This window comes from Caretta caretta, chromosome 5 (genome assembly GCF_965140235.1).
Source record: "Caretta caretta isolate rCarCar2 chromosome 5, rCarCar1.hap1, whole genome shotgun sequence".
In the NCBI taxonomy this organism is placed as follows: Eukaryota; Metazoa; Chordata; order Testudines; family Cheloniidae; genus Caretta; species Caretta caretta.
In genome coordinates, this window is record NC_134210.1 from 104,208,546 (window position 1) to 104,228,602 (window position 20,057).

The 20,057-nt window shown below is 42.5% G+C and overlaps 1 protein-coding gene and 1 long non-coding RNA gene across 9 annotated transcripts in view; one reads left to right on the forward strand and one right to left on the reverse strand.

Annotated features, from left to right (window-relative positions):
• LOC142072208 (uncharacterized) overlaps positions 1-20,057 on the reverse strand; it is a 630,664-nt gene that overhangs the window by 341,683 nt on the left and 268,924 nt on the right. The gene's annotated exons all lie outside the window — the stretch shown is intronic.
• JAK2 (Janus kinase 2) overlaps positions 1-20,057 on the forward strand; it is a 190,596-nt gene that overhangs the window by 32,900 nt on the left and 137,639 nt on the right. Inside the window, exon 1 of one of the 8 annotated variants that reach the window (XM_048850408.2) lies at positions 9,631-9,709. The exons of 6 other annotated variants lie outside the window; for them this stretch is intronic. The gene's annotated coding sequence lies outside the window, so the exon portion shown is untranslated. Of the gene's footprint in view, positions 1-9,630; positions 9,710-17,101; positions 17,242-20,057 lie in introns of those variants that run through there. One more of the 8 variants, XM_048850405.2, reaches the window with a different exon arrangement.

The following is a 20,057-nucleotide window of genomic DNA, read 5'->3' on the forward strand; positions in this document are numbered from 1 at the left end:
CTACCATGTAACGATATTTAGTGCTAGTCTAGTGATGTTTTCCATAGAATTAATCTAGTTGCATTTTTATTTCTCTTTCTTTCTTTGGTAGTTGCCAGTAGACGATTTTTTTCCATTTAAGACCTATGTTGTTGGGTTTAGAGACTCGTGCTAGGAGCAGCTAATTAGAGAATTTCATGCACAGAATTTTTTCACATGGTAATGTTTTTGCTGGCCGGGCAGCACAGTGCCTTTCAGCATGCATATGCTTTAGTTGTGCTGTGATTGGCGTGTACTGGATTAAAATAGCATATACTTGCAATTTAAAAAAAAAAAGGCCTGAATCTTTTAAATTAAAAATAAATGAGTTCTGGTTTTAAGAACATTTTAAAGAGAAATTCTTTACCAGATCTTGAACTCTGGTGTAGAGTTAACAACATCATAGTAAGAGTGAAGATTTTGTAATCCTTAGCCACTCATACTTCAGAACTGGTTTTAAAAAAGAAACTGTGATATGCACCAGGCAAAGACCCAAGGAGGAGAACTTGAATCTATCGTATTAGCTGGGAGTAATATTGTTGAGTGCTCTTTTTATATAAAACAACAACAAATATTCAATTTGGTGTCAATTTATGAGTGGACAATGTAGAGAACGTGGGGTGAAAGTATGATCATGGTTGCTGAAGCCAGTGAACAAATATGCTGCTACATTCAAAGCAAGCTGAAAGTATAGGGAAAGCCCTGCTAAGAGGAAGTTACAATAGTTGAGCTTTTTGATCATGGTCTGCTGTAATAGTTTTGTTAGGGGATAAACAGTTTTGTTAGGGGATGAAGGGTGCAGCTTGTTCTGTTTTTTAAATAAAAACTTAAACCACTTTCAAATAATGTCCAATCCATGGAGCATTATCAAACCATGTCCTTTTCCAAGGAAAAGAATTGGCCAAGAGTTATGCAGTAATTCTCAAACTGTTTCTCTGCTTCTGAATGAGTGTTTGTCCATAAGCTAGGACACTGAGAAAGAGAGCCTCTTCACAACAAAGGCTTTTACTTAGCAGAAAAACTCTGCTTTTACAGAGTGGAGTACAAGGTGGCTCAGAAGCATCAAACTGGCAATATTATCCAGGTGTTCTTCTGGATAAGGGACTGAACTTTCCCGTGTCAACATTGATGGCAAATGATTGCAATATCTGAGCCTATAAACAAAGGAGAGGGGAGAATATCTCACACAGAGCGGAGTGCCATTTATAGAGCAGCGTAGGAGGAACTATTATAGCTGCTAAATACAGTATCGGGAGAGATTCCTGGTTCTGAGGAGCTGTTGTATTTGCTGCTTACTACTGCATCTACTTGAGATTATGGTGATAGGCACTTCAGAAATATTTACTGATATATTAGCCACCGTGTCCCAGACTCTGAAAAAGCAGGAATCTGCACTTACAGGAGGTGTGTAAAAACACCACGTCGGGCTGTGGAGATCAAGGAGTAGTAAATAGATTTTATTTGCTCTACACAGCGTTTTTTGCTTTGGGAGGGAGGGAGAAATTGTCAAGCGGTGTGACAGCTATGTTGTTGTCACTCAGACACCTGACCTGGATTCTGAGTTGACAAAGGATGAAGAAAGTATCATTAGATAGGGTTCACAGCAGAGGTGGGAAACTACGGCCCGTGGGCCACATCCTGACCGGCCTTTGAGCTCCTAACCTGGGAGGCTAGCCCCCTCCCCCTCCTACTCCTCTGCAGCCTCAGCTCGCCATGCCACCAGCACTCTGGGCAGCGGGGTTGCAAACTCCTGCCAGGCAGGGCGGCTGTGAGAGCTGCGAGGTGTAGTGTATTAAATTGCTCCCCCTAGGAATGTGCTACTTATAGTGTGCTACTTACGGCTGCCAGTCCTGGTGCTCTGAGTGGCATGGTAGGGGGGCGGGGAGCGGGGGGGTTGGATAAGGGGCAGAGGGTCCTGGGGGGGGAGTCAGGGGACAGGGAGCAGGGGGCGGTTGGATAGGCGTGAAAGTCCCGGGTGCCTGCCAGGGGGCAGGGGTGTGGATAGGGGTTGGGGCAGTCAGGGGACAGGGAGCAGGGGGAGGGGTTGAATAAGGGGTGGGGGCCCAGGGGTGGTGGTTAGGGATGGGGGGTCCTGGGAGGGGGCAGTCAGGGGACTAGGAGCAGAGGGTTGGATGGGTCGGGGATTCTGAGGGGGGCAGTCAGGGGGCGGGAAGTGGGAGGGAGTGGATAGGGAGCAGGGACCAGGCTCTTTGGGGAGGCACAGCCTTCCCTACCTCCCCCGCCCCCTTACCACGCTGCTCAGGGCACCAGGACTGGCAGCTGTAAGTAGTACACCATAAGTAGCACATTCCTACTGGGAGCAATTTAATAACTCAACCAGCCCTTCATATAGTTTCAGAACCCCGATGTGGCCCTCGGGCCAAAAAGTTTGCCCACCCCTGGTTCACAGGGTAATATATTCACACCTGTGTACCATCATGTACTTTGCAGATCATACTCTTTAAAAATGATAGTGTAGCCGTCAACACCAATTGACTTAGGTCTTCTTCCTACACATTAATTAAACCAGTGGAGAGCAGTTAGGTTACACCAGGAAGATGTTTGTCACGAAAGCAACACATCATAGTCCGTTATATCAAAAGCTGCCATGCGGTTGAGCATGATCAGAATGTCCAGTTTAACTTCCAACAAACACTGCTAACATACTCGGACTCGGTCTCTCTCTCTCTTTTTTTAAATAAACTGTTTGTTTCTTTATTTAGGAAGTTTTAACAAGTTTACAAATCCTGGCCATGTAACTATTGGAGAGAATACAGCAATCATTACAATAGTGAGCTTTTGCTTAGAGAAACATTGTACAGTATTATAATAATAATCAGATCTCTTTTTAACAGGGCATTAGCATGTACAGAATAAACATCTTTATACTACTCATGACGTGTCTAGTGATCTTATTAAATTGAGAGAAATCTCTAACTACATGTTTAGCGAACACGGCATGTCTATCAAATGTTAATATTCACAAAATTGGATAGGTATTCTGATCCTTTTTTTAGGTGAATGTACTTGGTCTGAGTACTGAATCAATGGTAATCAAATGTCTAAATACCTATTTGTCCTCTGTTTGTGTTGTTAAGTGTGTAATTGGTGTGTAAATATTTCCATAACAATCAACTCCCTTTTTTTTAATCATTCCTTGATGGTTGGATCATTTTTCTTTTTCCACTGAGAGGCTATCAGTAGCTAAGTAGCTCCTAGCAAATGAGAGATTAATTCGTCATTTCCTTTTGTGTGACCATTTCCACTAGGAAGCCCTAGGAAGATTACCCAAAGGATCACTTGGTAATAAATTATCCAATAATTTGTGATATTTGATTATGAATTGCATCCCAGTACTCTCTAATGACTGGGTATGTCCACCATATATACACAAAATCTCCTCTTTCACCACAATTTCTCCAACATTTATTCCCATTCAAGCTATGTATCTATTTTAACTTGACTAGTGTGAGGTACCATTGAAACAATATCTTGAAGAAATATTTTATTGAGCTGCAGGATGAAGTTGCTGGTTCTCTTTTCCAGAGTGAACCCACTCCTTTGGGGTAATCTGTTTATCCAGATCCTTTTCGCAGCATTTCATATATGGGCATTTTTTTGTTAGGAGGGTTGACTGCAAAGATTGATATAAATTAGTTACAATTCTGTTGTTTCCTAACTGATGGTCTACACTTGCTGGAATGTCACTGGATGTCCAAGTGCACCTGTAATTTAATAGTCACCTTTCCCAAACACAGGAGGATTGAGTCTGGGTAGTAATTAGCAAGAACTTCCCTTTGAGAGATGGCTAGTTGAGGGGAGATCTGGGAATTACGCTGTTTCTGGGAAGAGTGTGACAAACTCGTCACAGTGATGGGCTGGAGAAACCGCTCATGAGGCGAAACAGGAAGGATTATTTATTTAATTGTTTAATTTGCACAAAGCCAGGGAACCATACCCAACCCAAGGTCTAATGTAATTTCACCAAAAAAAAAAAAAGCAATAGACTGATCACTCTGGTGTCAAATACCTATCAGCTGATAAAATAACCTCCAAGAGTGAGCCCTTGGAGGGAAAAGAAACAATTGTCCATCGCTACCCTCTAGGTCCTTTTGGAAAGCTAGGAAGAGAACCACTTGAGAGAGACTCCATCCCTGCTACATGTCACAGAGGTCCCTCACAAAAACTCATGATCAGTGGTATCCAAGGAGCAGCTAGATGTAAAAGACTCAGCATAGATGCTTTGGATAGAAGTTTCAGATGTGCTCAGTGCTGGGTTAATATCGTTCCATTGAAATCTATTTACCATTCCTGTCAATGGGAACAGACACACAGGACAATGCTGAGGAGATTTGAAAATTTATCTTCATCCATGGAATCGAGGCGATCATAAACATATACCCAGTGCCGTCTCCATCCCATGTCTATAATTTCTGTAACTCAGTTGTATGGATTCAAGGAAATCTGTGTACTTGGACTGTCTAAGCTGCCCCACTGCAAAAGGGTGAGATGAGATACTGATCAAAATAAGCAAGATTCTCAAAAAAACAACTATTGACATTGATAATGGTCTTGCTGATTTTTCTTAAGAATAGCTGGCAACCTGCCTTCTCATCACGAAATGCTGATTACCTCCTCAAAAATTGGACCCAAGGCTTTTCTTCACAAACCAGCAACAACATTGTATCCTGGAGTTGCCACAGCACCTCCAGAATCTCCGTGAGTAACACCAGCTGAGTAATCAGCTTGCATGCTACCCAAGAAGTCTCGTTAACTGCTTTTCACAGTATCTATGGCTGAGGACAAGTGACACCTCTTGCCCTCAGTCATAACACTTTTGAACACTAACATAAAGTCTGTACATAAGAGGGTTCAAGCAGCTGCCTAGCCATATCCTGTCCAGTCTGTGCCAAGACTTCTTTAATCCAAATAGAACGCTGTAGCCTACAGGCTCGAATTAAAAACAGAACATGGCAAGAAACCAAAACGGCAAGAGCCCCTCTAACAACTGGTAATAGTTGTCTGTGAGCTGAAAGACAGCCTGGCTGGAATGGAGATGTGGCAGTACTTAGATTCAGTACCAGTAAACAGACCACAGAAATCCATAGTATGTATGTATCACCATACAGGGTCACATGAGTGCCTGGCGCATTCATCCCACATATCCATAGTTGAAGTCAAGCTTCTGGCCACCCCTGACAGAGTTTTGGATAAAAACATAGGGCATTTGTCACTCCTAGGAAGATACATGAGAGAGTTCATCAGATCAGGTGTCTACATGCACAGACTCTCCAAGGACTCCCACAGAAGTGCTGGACCAGCTCACAATTCAGCTATGAAATTTTCCCATGTAACCTTGGTCCATACACTAATAGAGCTATCTGTTCTGTTCTGTGTGGACTCAGGAAATAGCCAGATGCTCATAATCGTTTCCAGGGCTGGGCACCTTGTGCATTCCAACTGGTATGAAATTAACTACTTTCCCCATTTCTTGGTTCTGTGTGAGGCTGGCAGATCATCAAATACCCAGCTAGAAGGACTGGGATTAGCACTACATATATTGCTAGAGGGGATCATCACCACAGACATTAATCCTTAAAGTTCTTTTCAGCACAACTTGTTGGCCTGTAATTCAGGTGACATTGTCAGTAACCAAAATCCAAAAGTTCTGTAGCACTAGGTACTTGCACAGTATGTCCCCAGTTGTTCTACAGTCTTCAGGGTTGTTGAGGAATACATAATTTTAATTTGGTGCAATATGCAAAAATATCAATTTTACAGTGAGAGACTAGACTTTATTTGGAGAAGACTTTATTTGGACATCAGTTGATTCAGCAGAGCATTTAAGCATGTGCTTAAATCTCACTGAAGTGAATGGGTTTTAAGCACCTGCTTAAAGTTAAGAAAGTGCTTAAGTACTTTACTGAATCAGGGCTGCAGGTTTCTTCAAATCTCCTCTTTTCCTTCCAACAGGGGGAGCCCCCTGAAGCTTCTATTGCTCTTCCCTTCTCTGCTTTCTTCCCATAAAAATATACTTTATTGACTTTATTTTTGCTGCCTTCTGAGCCAGGACTGGGGGCCTCAGAGGCACCATGTGCCATTTCACTTTGGATGATGCCTAGGCTAACTGTTCCTGTGCACTGTTCTCTTTTTACCCCCTACTTGTTTCATTCCCCACTTTTGGGGCCCAATGTCAGGGTGACATAATGTATTATTACAGGTTTGCCTTTCCCCCATCAATTTGTTGCCAGGTGGGTGTGGTCTGAGAGGCTATGGGAATGAAAAGTGAAAATGTGTGTTTTCTTGTAGTGTGGGGCTGCCTATAGTCAAGTGCTAGAGGAGACTTTTATATTGAAGTCTCTGGGTGCATTAAAATACTTTGTTCAGATCTAGAGAATTTTCAGTCCCAACCCTGCAAATTCTACTGCTTGTGTAGAAAATACAGTAAAACCTGCCAAGAGCAGCCACTCATGGGAGTTAGCAAAAGTGGTTGTTTGTAAGAGGTGGTCTCCCTTCAAAGGCTTGCACACTAGAGAGCGGTGGTGTTCTGTAGCCTCTGCAAGTAGTTGCTTCCCAGGGCAACGGTACTACAAAATCCTGGATCCAGCTGCAAAATGTTTCCTTTTAGAGTATCAACTGCTATTGGAGGAACAATGTAGGTTATACATTTTAAGACCACTACTGATGTCTTTCATCTCATCGTCTTTCTTCTGTCTGTCTCCCATTTTCCTTTGTCTTTGTCTCTCTGAAGGGAGTGTCTCTTGTTCTTTTGTCTGTTACTTACGCCTTTACGTTCTTTCTCGTGGGCATCACCAGCCTCCCCAGAGTAATGCCACACTTAACTATAGATACGCTGCACAACATAAAACAGGATAGATCTTCTGGTGTGGTGCAGTTCCTCTGTACCATACTGTTGAAAAACTCTGGTCTTAGAGCCTGCTTTTCTAGCCATAGAGGATCATTCCAGAGAAACAAGTATTCTCCAAGGATATAGAGCCAGAGGAGAGGCTCCTATGCCATGCTGCCTCCTGCCTGTCAGCATGTAGGATGTGGCTGGTGAAAGTGGGTGTGGCTGGGCACATCCTTCCACTGTGGCAGTCCCCACCAACTGTTGTTTTGGCTTCTTGGGGGCAGTAGAAGCTGATGTAAAGTTGAGCGGCCCTCAGACTGTTCTAACTCAGCAAAAGTGGCTCCTCTGCACTCAGTAGGACCTGTATTAGAGGTATGCAGAAATGAGTTTTACACCACCGTTGTACCTTTCCCCCCATCCTGACCCATGTTGTGTGACGTTCCTAACAGTATCAGGCCCAAAGTGCATCTTGCTTGAACTTAGTGCTAAGATTAGTGCAGCTTAGTCAACATCACAGGTGGCACATGACTGATGGTGTAGACAGATCAACGAGTTCATTTGCGTGGCCAATTTACCACATGTAAACAATTTGAGGGAATGTACTTTTGCCTAAGGAAAACTAGACTGGATATCTTTTAAGGCCCGTCATCATCACTCTTGAACTGAATGGCAGGTTGATACTGAGCAATGCAAAGCACCCTCTGTGACCAGTGTTTCTACAGTACTCCAAGGGCCCTGTGGCTCAGGGAGCGATCCAGAGACTGAAAACAAGGAATTAAGCCTTCCTGGTGCCATACACACTATTGCTGGCCTGGGCATGAGACCAGTCTTGATCACTTGTCAGAATCCTACAGATAACTCTGTAATCTGGCGTGGAATAATGATTTGGTTGAGATGATTTAACTTTACTTTGGAGAGCATTGTAATAACAAATTCTGACAAGAATGACAATGTAAACTGTTTTAAAACTAACTGGGCAAAGAACTCTGAGAATGAACTGGAACATCAAATTATGTGCATTTTGGGGTACATTATTTTATATGATACATATTACAGAAAATTCTTCCTTCTATGTCTTGTCTTCTACTCCTTTTCATGTTTTTATTTTCTCTCCAGTCTCTCTTTAGTACACACATTTCTCATGCTGCGCCTTATGTTTCTTCAGTGTGTTTCTTCTTCTTTCCTCCTTCAGCATCTTCTGACATGAAAAGATTAAAGGTGAAAGTGTTCTGTGTGGGGAAACATCACAAGACTAGTTTAGGATTTCAACACCACTTCTCTTGTGCTTAAGCAGCCATGTCACTTATTTTTTTTCACTTTTTACATTCTTCAAAGGACACAACATTTGTGTTTTTGTATATTGGCTCTCCTTGGGTTATGAAATTTTAAAAATTATTTTCTTGGTATTAAGTGTTGCTCAGTAGTAAATATAAAATATGGCTGTATTATGAGTGTGTAAAAGATATGTGGGGTTTCTCTCACTTACTTACTTACTTCTAAGCCAGGTTTGTACTACCAGTACAGAGGAAAGCAGTTTGGTCTAATGATTATAGAATAAGACAGGGAGTCAGGAGGTCTGCATTCAGTTTCCAAGTTTACCACTCACTCATGTTGTGAGTTTAAATAAGTGATTTAAGCTCCATGTGCCTTAGTTTCTCTGTGTGCACACTGAAGTGGTAATATCTCTGTAAATCACTGTAAGTCCTGGGAAATGAAGTGTAAAACAGTTTTAAAAAAAGATTTATTATGCATGTGCATGGATGCGTGAAAAATCCTGTAAGCCACCTAGAGAATAGTATCCTAGTCCTTTTGTCCCATATAACACGTTTTTCATTTGTTTACCTGGCTGTGGGAGGGAATGTAACTGAGCTCTGGCCTTGCATTTCTTTAACAAAATAAACACCAATAATGCAGTCATTAGCAGACAAAATATTGGGATGTTTGGTTTGGATCTGGAGGTGGATGGATGGCTCCTTGCTTGCAACAGCGGTCAAAGTCCTTGCTATGAGCCAATTTTAAAAAAATCCCATTAAAAGATCATATACCTGCAAGTGCAGCAGACACTGGGGGAAAAAAAAATTAAAAACAAAAAGGCCAGTCCAAAACAGTCCTACCACACAGTATCAGTACCTGTTCGGGATTTTAGTTCGTTTCAGTCTACTGACTAGAACAGACAGTTAATACATCTAAGCACCTTTTATTTATCTGTGGTCTGTGATAGCCTGTAGTGTATACAGGGTTAGCTCTTCAAAAACAGGAGCCCAAAGTGGGCAGACAGAGGGTAAAATCCAGGCTGTATTATTCAGTGACAAAATTTCCATTGACTTAAGTGGGACCAAGATTTCACCTGAAATACGAAAATGCATGTGTAAACATACGTAACTAGCTGTTTTGCAGGCAGTGAACAGTCTGAGGCCACCAGTAAATCCATATTTTTGTGTGCAACTTTTATATAAGTTTTTGAAAATTTGGCCCATAATGTAATTGCTTTTACTTTACTCTTTTACTTTAATAAGCGCTAATCCATTTTAAAGGAGAATTCTGTTCTATTTTATTGTAGATAATGTGTTAAATTGGGTCCCAAACATATGTGTGTGTGTATATATATAATATCTTATATTTTAAGATTTTTTTGCATTTTGGATGGTTGTTACTGGCATCAGTTGGTTTTCTCCTTTTTTCTGTCAATTAATCATGTAGCAGACAATCAGTGTAGCATTTTCATTCCATTTGACTCCTTTTCTTTGCTTAGGGTCTGATTCTTGAAGTCTGGAGATTGGGGTTGGTTCCCCCGCCCCCCGCCCCCCCTTGCCAGCTACTTCCGGCTTTTCTGAAGAACAGGTCAGAGACTTGAGCAGTATTGCGATTGTAACAGTGCTCTCCAATGCTATCATGGAATCTGTGAGCCCCCCCTATAATATAATGAATTCAACAGGATCAGGAAAAGGGACCGTGACTAGGAGCTAATTTTTGCTGGATGGGACTGGGGCTCTGGCTGAGTGTATAAGATTTATTGAAACTGAGGGAACTTCTGAAGAGTCTGTGAAGTTTATAAATTCTGGTAGAACTGGCTACAGTTTGGCTCTTGTGAGCTTCACAGGGAGCTGATGATTCTTCCATGTACTTCCCAGGCCTGCTGATCTTTGCTGATGGGTTGGACTCTACTAGCCTCCCTTCTTGCTATGTGTGGGGTCACAGATATTTTTCCCCCATCCAAATGAGGGAGTTTTATACTAAAGTATACATTTTCCCAAGAACTTTCTTATTTACAACCAATGTTAAGAGTTTTTTAATAGAAATTCCTAAAGTTTGACCAGATTGAGCTAAAGATATAAATAAATATACTCTGTATCTTGTGTAAGAGGCCTGTAATCCTAAAATTCAGGGTTGATATGGAAAAAGTCCTTCTCTTGGCTATGTCTCCTCCGTTTTGGGAGAGTGAAGTAGGTAGAGTTGGGATGTCCAGCCTTAACAAGGTGCTGGATTGTGGAGGAAGGGTTTTCTTTGGACTATATTATAAGGAAAGAATGTAAGATGATGACATGGTTTTTGACCTAAGCCAGGGGCTGGGGGAAGGACTCGCATCTCAGTTCAGATTAGTGGGTGGGTTTGTATGCGGAACTTTCTCCAGTTGAAAGATAGCAGAAGATAGATGGAAGCTGGTGATTAGGAGTTAGGAGGCAGAGATGAAGTTAGAGTTTCAATCTTAGCCAACTATTTCAGCCTTTCTGACTTTTAAAGGTTTTTTAATTACTTTCCAATTTCCTAACTTTAAAAAAGTGTTTTTTAATTTTTTTAAATAACGACATTTCTCTAATAATGTTGTTTGGACTTAAGGCAACTACTGGTACCACTGTCTGAACTTTCTTAGTGGGATTTATGTATTGAAGAACTTCCTTTGTTTTAGGAGTAAAAGGAACTCCACTAAACAAAGGCTATATTTACTAAGTAGTTTCATAGCTTCGTTTTTATCATTGATTATAAAAAATACATCTCCAGTACAAAGATTCTCACCTCTTCATCATAATGCATTTCTTGTTAAAAAGTAAAAGAATTGATTATAATAATAGTGCAATCTATTGATTCATAGATTTTTAAGGCCAGAGGGAACCGTTAGATCATCTAGTCTGACTACCTGTGTGTCACGTTCTTGACCAGTTAGGCTCAATACAGTGCTATTAACTTGTATTTGACTAAAGAATACCTTCCAGAAAAGCAGCCACTCTGAATCTGAAGACATCATGAGATAGAAAATCCACCACCTTCCTTGGTACTTTGTTCTAATGATTAATCATTGTTAAAAAACTGTCACTTATATCTTCTTTGAATTTGTCTGGTTTCAGCTTCCAGCCTTGGTTCTTTTTATGCCTTTTCCTGCTTGATAAAATAGCCTTTTATTATCGTTTAATTCTTTATTAAGTGAGTCCTGTATCAGCTTTTCTATTATTTTGCCCGGGATCGATGTTAGGCTAACTGGCTTACAGTTAACTGGGTCATCCCACTTGCTCTTTTTGAATATTAGCATCTCCCATGTATTCCAAGATTTATTTAAAGTTAATGTTAGGTGGCCAGAGATCTCCTTTGTTATCTTTTAGGACTCAATAGTAAAATCCCTGAAAACAGTTTAACTTCAGTGCTGTTATTTCAGAATTACAAGGACAACTCCTCAAGTTATACAGGCTGCACTTCATAGGTTTTTAATGGCTTGAAGGAGTCTACAGATTTGGGAGAGATCTCCCATACTTAAAATAGGGAATACACCTGTACAAGTATTCTTCTTCGAGTAGTATCCCTAAGGGTGCTCCACTTTAGGTGTCTGTGTGCCCCCGCACCTCTAATCTGAGATTTTTGGTAACAGTGTCCTGTTGAGTCCCTGCATGTGCTCTCTCTCCCTCGGGTCTGACTATTCAGCACTGCACAGGCAACCCCCCTCACTTCCTTCTCTACCGCCTTTGGCCTCTGATGGAAGGAGCAGTTGTCCCTTTCTTATCTGTGTCATTAGCATAAGTAGTGTTGGTTTTGTTACCTTTGTTCTCCCTAAAAGTACTTTGGGTAGTGATTTTTATTTTATTTTATTTATTTTATTCCTTTGATTTAAAAAGAAAAGAGAAAAAGGAAAAGAACTTCACTTTCCTTCTCTGTCTGAGGGCATTTCCCCTCTCCCCCCAGGCATCTAGTAGACTCATAATTTTCTTTTTCAGTTTAAAAAAAAAAAAAAGTAAAGACGCTGTTCTTCTGCATATTCCTCCCTGCTAGAGGATGACGACCCCTGCCCAGGGGCTTGCCTGGCTCTCTGCTCCAGGCGGTGCCTCTCCGCCAGGAGTCAGTTCCTGTAATGGCCAGACACTCACTGTGCCTGGGAGACCCTCACAGAAGTGCTTTACCTGCCACACCTAAAACTGCAGCCTCACAGGAGCTGGGAGCTGAAGTTAAAATTCCTGCCTGTAGAGAAAACACTTCAGTCTGCAGGGGACTCCGGTGGGTGCTGACCCCGGATCATCTCTGTGGGTACTGACCCCGGAGCCTTCACTTTAAAAGGGGTCGAGTGGTGAAGAGGAGAAGGGGGGGGGAGCCACCAGCAGACTCCCACTGGAAAGGCTCCTCCGAGCAAGTGGCCAGCCAGAGAGGCGTTCCCCAGTGCAGCCATCTCAGCACTGATCCCAGTGAGACTCCCCAGAACGGCCACCTGGGTAGGACAATACCAGCAAGCTCCTGCTGTGAGCTCAGCTGCCGCATGGTTGGGTGCCGGAGCTCTGGAAGTTGAAACCTGAGAAGGGGCTTCCTGCTGTGAGCTCTGCCCTGCTCTGGGCTCTGCTCTCCGCAGTGACAAGGGACTTCTGTGAGCCCTGTGCTGCTCTGAGCTCTACTCTGGGCAACTACTGCATGGAGAGGGCACAGTTACCGTACCATCTCTAAAAGAGGGACACAGAGAAGCATTGCTGTCAGCTCTGCTTCTGCACGGAGACACCAGAGGCTTCCACCATCATGCTCTGAGGCAATGGTATCATCTCCTAAGGAGAGGGGACGGTTACCATACCATCTCTAAAAGAGTGGCATAGAGAAACTCTTTGGTACCAGATGCAACACAACTCCCATCTAGGAAGTGTTCTGCACCTTCCCAACCATCCATACGAGCTACAGACACTCCTCTGGAGTTACAGAGGAGCCCATGGTAACACAGGTACTCTGATACACTGGAAACCTGTGGCCTCAGTACCCAGGGAGAGACAATTACCATACCGTCTCTAAAAAAGTAGCATCAACAAACTTTTTGGACTGGGCAAAACTCTCATTTAGGGAGTGCTGTGCCCAACTATCGGTGCTGACAATGTACCACGGACCCTCCTCTGTGGTACCAAATGAACCCATGGTACTGCATGAGCTCTGGTACCCTGGAGACCTGATGATTGGGGAAGAACCCCAATCCCCATTACTTGGTACCAGGACCCTGGTATTGAACACATCCCGGCACCCAGAATCGGTGTACTGCCAATACCCCAGTCAGCGGTACCCTTACCCACTGACAAATCTGACACTGGCCAAGAGGAGATCATTCCCTGGCCTTTCAAGGTGGCCCACCACCACACTACAAGGGTCATCCCCAATTCCATCGCGCCAACCGCCCTTGCCTGCCTTCCTGCCTCTCCCTCCCACGGCCATATTGTAACTCTTCGGGTATATACACACACATATGGTGCAACCGTCTCTGGTGTCTCTCAGGGAGAGTCCACCAGATGGTTTGCTGCAGCCTGGCACCTGGGAGAGCACCTGACCAGGGCAGGAGAAAAGCTTTTTCAGAACAGGAAAGAAAGGGGGTAGGGGGGAACCACCTGAAGAGGAAGCTACCTCTTCAGCACACTTCTCCTCATCTCTCCCAGATGAGACTGTGCTGGCCACCCCTCATCACTAGGTGAAGATTTAAGAACTTTCTGGATCTCACCAAGAGGGTGGCAGACAAGCTGCAGATACACATCACAAGTTGGTGGAAATTCTGCACACTACCTTCTCATCTAGAACTGTCCTCCCAAAGAATGAGCTGATTCTAGATCCTACCAAAATCATCTGGCAGAGCCAGCCTCCATCGCACCAACCGGCAACAGAGTGTAAACAAAAACAACCCTACATCTCTACCCAAAGAGGCAGACTTTGTTTTCAACATCTGCAGTCCAACCCATCATAGTGGATGAGGTTAAGGCATGAAGCAAACAACATAATGCCAAGTCAACTCCATATGATCAGGCTTCGTAAGATGGCGTATTCATCGACAACATTACTGTTTAGAGTCATAAATTACCAAACTGTCATGGCCAAAACAATTTTGTTAATCTTGGGAAACCCAGGATGTTTTGAAACATTTACTGGAAACACAAAAAGAACAGATTCAGACCATTCTTAGAGAAGGTCAGTTAATAGCCAGATCGGTCCTAGAGACACCACTGGATGTAGCTGTTACAGCTGCCCGCCCAGTCTCCATGACAGTGGTACTGAGGTGGGTTGTGGGTTTTTTTGTTTGTTTGTTTTTTGTGTGCTACACCTCCTAGATTACCCAAAGAGCTACAGACTTCCAATTTGAAAGGCCAGACTCTTTGCGGAGAGGACAGATTTTTTCTCCACATCCTGAAGGATTCTCGGACCGCACTATGCTCCTTAGGAATCTACACTGTGGAACAGAAGAGAAGATATACCTCTCAACCACACCACAGATCACAATCTTCTCAATACTCACCATCTCTGTGCTGTTATGAGCCATAGTGTAAGAGGCCCAGGGCTCAAAAGTGAGAACAGTCTGCACCCCAGTTCATGACCTCTCAGACTGCCTCTTACAAGCACTTTGATGAGCTGGTCGGGGGCCTGAACAATGATACCTTATAGCCTCAGCTGCCATCTATACACCTGTCACACCACTCAGAAGTCACCTTACCTCACTTCACAGCAGTTAGGACCAGCTCTAGAGCAAAGAGATTGATTTCTAGCCCTGAACCTACAGGGTGTCTACTTCCATATCTCAATACATCCATTGTACAGGAGATTTTCTACTGCTTACCTTTGGGGCAGGATCATTATAGGTACAGACTGCTCCACACAGGGTATTCTCCAAGGTTCACTTCATTGTAGTGGCATACTAATCCCGGTACAATGACTGGACTTTATCAGTACCAACCTGATGCAGTACAAGCGAGAGAATTCCTCTCGCTACCCACATTCACCACCCTTGGACACATCTCCCTAATACCCTGGGGAGCTCACCTACACAACTACAAGGTTCAAAACAAGTGGCCTTCCACATCACTCTTTTGGGGCTAAGGGCTGCCAGGAGTGCCTGTGCACAAACTCTGCCTTTCATCAAAAACAACCCACAACGGCTATGATGGTCTTAATGTGACCTGTATGTTTTGAATAAACTGCTAAGGAGCTGCCAGATCTCCCTCCCTCTGCAAGACAGCATTCAAACTTTGGAATTGATGCACCCATCACAATGTGCTCATCTCAGCTGTCTGTCTACAAAGGATAGAGAATGGGACAACCAACAGTCTCAGCTGGAATTTTCTCACGACAATGAGTGTATACTGAATTCAGAGGTGCTGCAAGATATAGCCACCCTTTGGGGAAACCCGGCCTATGGATCTCTTCACTACTTATCGGAACAAGAAAGGTCCTGGTTACTGCTCCAGGGCTGGCTTGGGGAAACATTCACTGGCAGTTGCCCTCATCTTCCCAGTGGAAAGGGCCCAGTTGTATGTCTCTTCCCAGTTTCCTACCCTATCCAAGATTCTGTTGAAAATTCAACAAAATAAAGCGAGAGTTATTCTGATTGCCCCTTTTGACTATGACAAGTCTGGCTCCCTTACCTGACGCAGATGGCAGTATGCCCTCCTGTTCCTCTAATGTCAGCTCATTCTTCACCCGCTCTCTCAAAACAATGGACTGACCCTTCACCCCAACCAATGGGTCCTCCGCCTGCAGGCTTGGATCTTTCTTTGTTCCAAGGCTTAGAAGCAGAATGCTCTGACAAGCTGAAACACATGTTGCAACACAACCACAAGCTGACCACTCCACATACCTATCTACAAAATGGAAACGACTCCAAGTTTGTACCATTCCAAACGGACAGACCCAACCTCATCTTTCCTCCCTCTGATTTTGCACTACATTTTAAACTCTCACTCAGCTCCCTTAAGGTACATCTCATGGTGAAAATGGCTTCCCACTTGGAGTTTGCTCAACCACTAATATGTAGATTCTTTAAGGGCATTGGGACTCTCTTCCCCCCATGTGACACCACCCGCTCCAGCCTGGGACTTTAATTTAGTTCTCAGGGCTTGGACTAGACCTCCCTCTGAGTCCAGGGCAACTTGTTCTCTCTTACACCTGTCCATGACGAGAGCATTTCTAATTGCCATCACCTCAGCTAGGCACATAGGAGAAATAGCGGCCCTGATGGCACACCCATCATTCACGGCCTTTGTCATTAAAAAAAATAACAACTCTAAGGTCATATCCCAAGTTTCTCCCTACTTTTTCTGCACTTTTTATATAAATCAACAGATCCATCTCCCTGTTTTTTTCCCAAAACCACATTGTGACAACTGGGAGACAATTGTGTGTATGCTAGATATTAGAAGGACATTAGCATTCTACTTGGACAGGACTAAGGACTTCAGGAAATCCCTTAAACTCTTCCTTTCATCCACAGAAAGATCCAAAAGCTCTGTGATATCTCCTCAAAGACTGTCCAAATGGGTCTCTAGTTGCATTAATCACTTAGCAAGGGCACAACTTGCTTCCGTCCATATGCACTCCATGAGATCAGTTCCTACCTCAATCACATTCCATAGGGCTACCCCTATCTCCCCAATCTATAGAGCAATGACTGGGGCCTCTGTCCATACTTTTGCAGAACATTATGCGACCACTGAAGATGTGGCCACTGACACCATCTTCAACTCCATAGTACTCCTGTAGTAAAAGTCTCTGCTCCGAAATCCCAGCTTCCAGTAGTGGGTACTGCTCCGGAGCCACCTAAAGTGGAGCACCCATAGGGACACTACTCGAAGAAGAGGAAGTTACTCACCTTGTGCAGTAACAATGGTTCTTCGAGATGTGTGTCCTTATGGGTGCTCCATAACCCGCCCTCCTCCCCTCTACTTTGGAGTTCTCTATAGGACTCTGTGGTAGAGAAGGAAGTGAGGGGGGGTTTGCTTGTGTAGTGCTAAATAGCTTGAGGCAGACCATGAGGGAGGGAGAGCACATGTGTGGGCTCAACGGGACACTGCTACCAAAAATCTCCGATTAGAGGTGCAGGGGCATACAGACACCTAAAGTGGAGCACCCATAGGGGGACACATCTCGAAGAACCATTGTTACTGCCCAAGGTGAGTAACTTCCTCTTCTCTCTCAAAACAGAAGAAATTTTAAACCTGCAAATGTATTGGGTGAGCTTGTGACACACCTGAAACATAAACCAGTTTTGTATTAACAATTTTTTTTTGCATTTTGTAAATTGACCATAAATAGTTGAATTATTAAGGCAATGTTTCCATGAAAATGCTCTTTTAAAAAAATGTTTTTAACTGAAGGTAGTATTGATTTTTTTTTTTTTGGAGTTAATGAAACAATCTCTCTAATTTTAGTTTATTATGAAAGACGAGTACCCCAGCAGCACACTTTTTACTACAACCCTTGGTTTGCTTTCAAAGCCTTGGCTTGTTTTTGTAGGCTTCCATTTTTCTGCTGAGGTCTGTTTATAGAGATAAAGTGATCTTGGCAGTGCATGTCTTGTTGTATCTTTAATGTAGCTGACTGGTATTTCAGATATGGAACCAGTGGAGAACTTGCAGGCCACGGATGGCAAAGGAAGTGTGAAATAAACTATCAAGCAAATACATTCCTCTGAATTATATAGATAGACTGTCAAAACGGTTGTTTTGTATTATTCAATAATTTATGGCGTCAAAAATATGATTTTTGAAGTTCTCACTTCCTTTTTAACATTTGTTGACAGAAGAATTGAATTGTAGTAACAGAAACTGCAATATAATATACACTGTAATTGGCCCCTTATTTTAAATCTTTGTGGCAGGTTTTCATTTTTCTGAACAATTTTCTTTGAGGGATATGTCAGTAAATCTTCATTTAAAACTTGTACGTACTTGTGGTATCCTCCCACTATGGCTTATTATATTAAACATGATAGTTTCATGGTTTCCCTGTCTTGCCTCTCTTGATCAGTTTGCTGTATCCACTTATTGTCAGTTATCATATATTTGGGCCCTGATCCTGCAAAGATTTACACACATAATTTACTTGGTGTGTTACCTGTAGCTCCTCTGAAGTCAATAGGACTACCCACTGTGTATAAACCTTTGCAGGATTGTGGCTGTGGATTATAAACCTTTAGAAGCAGGGACTGTCTTTTTGTTGGGTGTACAGTGCCTGGTACTGATGGGGGTCTCTAGGTGCTACCACAATGCAAATAATAACATTGTACAAAATTTTATCCAGACAGCGTTCTATAGAATTAGATTCTCTAAAAACAGAAGATTTAAAGTTGTAATGAAAGGATTATTTTGAAAATTTTATTGTTTTGGATTATTGCAATTAGATACATTATTTTAACGAACAAGTTGCTTTCCCACCATAAAACTAGAACCATTTATGTAAATTTCAAAAGTATTAAAAACCACTTTGAGGAGCAGAATCATAACTTGACTTTACATGATATTGATAGGTTGTTTCCAAGTTGAAGCAATTAACTGAATAGTGATGCTCAAAGTTGTAAATATGGTATAAGCCTCTTTAGATATGCCACAGCAGAGACCATCACAGTAATACAACTTCTGGTTGTAGTATGTAGATTGCTGATTCACTGTGACTTTAGGTTATCTTGTTTACTTTCTGACTGTAATTTCTGCATAGGGCTAATTTGGTGTAAGTGCATACTTCCAGATTCTCTTCTGACTATGAAACAACTCGTAAAGAAAAGTGTGGATAGTCTTCTGGTTATACTATTGAAGTGTGTTTCTCTTCTGTAGCTCTTGTGTGCAGCATTTGTCCAGAAGTTCTCCCATTTTTTATGGTTTGAGCCAGGAGAGTGCTTTCTTTGTCAGTTTTTTTTCCAAAAGACTTTTCACAAGTACGGTTAGTGAGTAGCAATAACAGGATGAGCATGTTTTATCTAAGTTACATAGCATATTCTGCAACACTCAGTTTGCCTTTCCCTTTTTTGCAGATTGGGGGAGATGATAAACTTTACAAACAAGGAAGCAAACAAAAACACTTCAAATAATCATAAAAAAAAATTAAAAAAGGCTTACATGAAAAACACTTGTTCAGCACCTCCTCCTTCGCATCTCTCTAGAAAAGGAGACCCCCTAGGATTGTGGTCTGGAAGATTTAGGATTTTCATTGAGATTGTGCGGTGTTTGTTCAGATTAAACCCAACATGGCAAAGTAACCGATTTGCCAAGTAACAGTTGTAAAAGCTCCAAAGATAGAGGTGTAGTAGTTTGATAGGGAAGGGTAATCTCAGCCATCTTAGACTAGTTGTAGAAACTAAGGATATGTCCACACAGCATTTTGGAGCAAACCACCAAGTGTGGTTTGAGAGACTTGGGCTAAGTGCAGGGCTCATGCTAGTGCCCTAAAAATACCTGTGTAGATAGCACTTTGAAGTTGCAGCTTGGGCTCTGAACCCCACTGTGACGCTGCACTTCATATGCTTTATGAAATTATGCTTATGAATGTGAATATGATGTAACTGGAATATGCTTTATGCAAAAGGTCTCTTGTAAGGTATCATTACAAAGGTTATAACCTACTGAATGTATTCCTCTGATTTGTATGTATGTATCATTCTTGTATCTGAAGCTAGAAATATGAAGTATAACTCTGAGGTCCTATTGTAATTATGCAAAGTATAGGCCTTTAATAGTGGTTTAGAATCTTGATGGCTCCCATTGACTAGGACAATTGGTTGTAGATGGTTTATTTACCTGCAAGTCTTCCTTTGTATGTGTGGGCCAGCCCATGGGTAATGAGGTCTCACAGGACACGTGACCATGTCACAGGATACTAGAATCTATCTTAAATCTGGTACTTTTCCCATTTAGAAGGAGGGGTGGGGACCCAGAGAGATAAAAGATCCCCACCTCGTGCCAAAGCTATAGAAGTGGGTGGAACAGAACAAAGG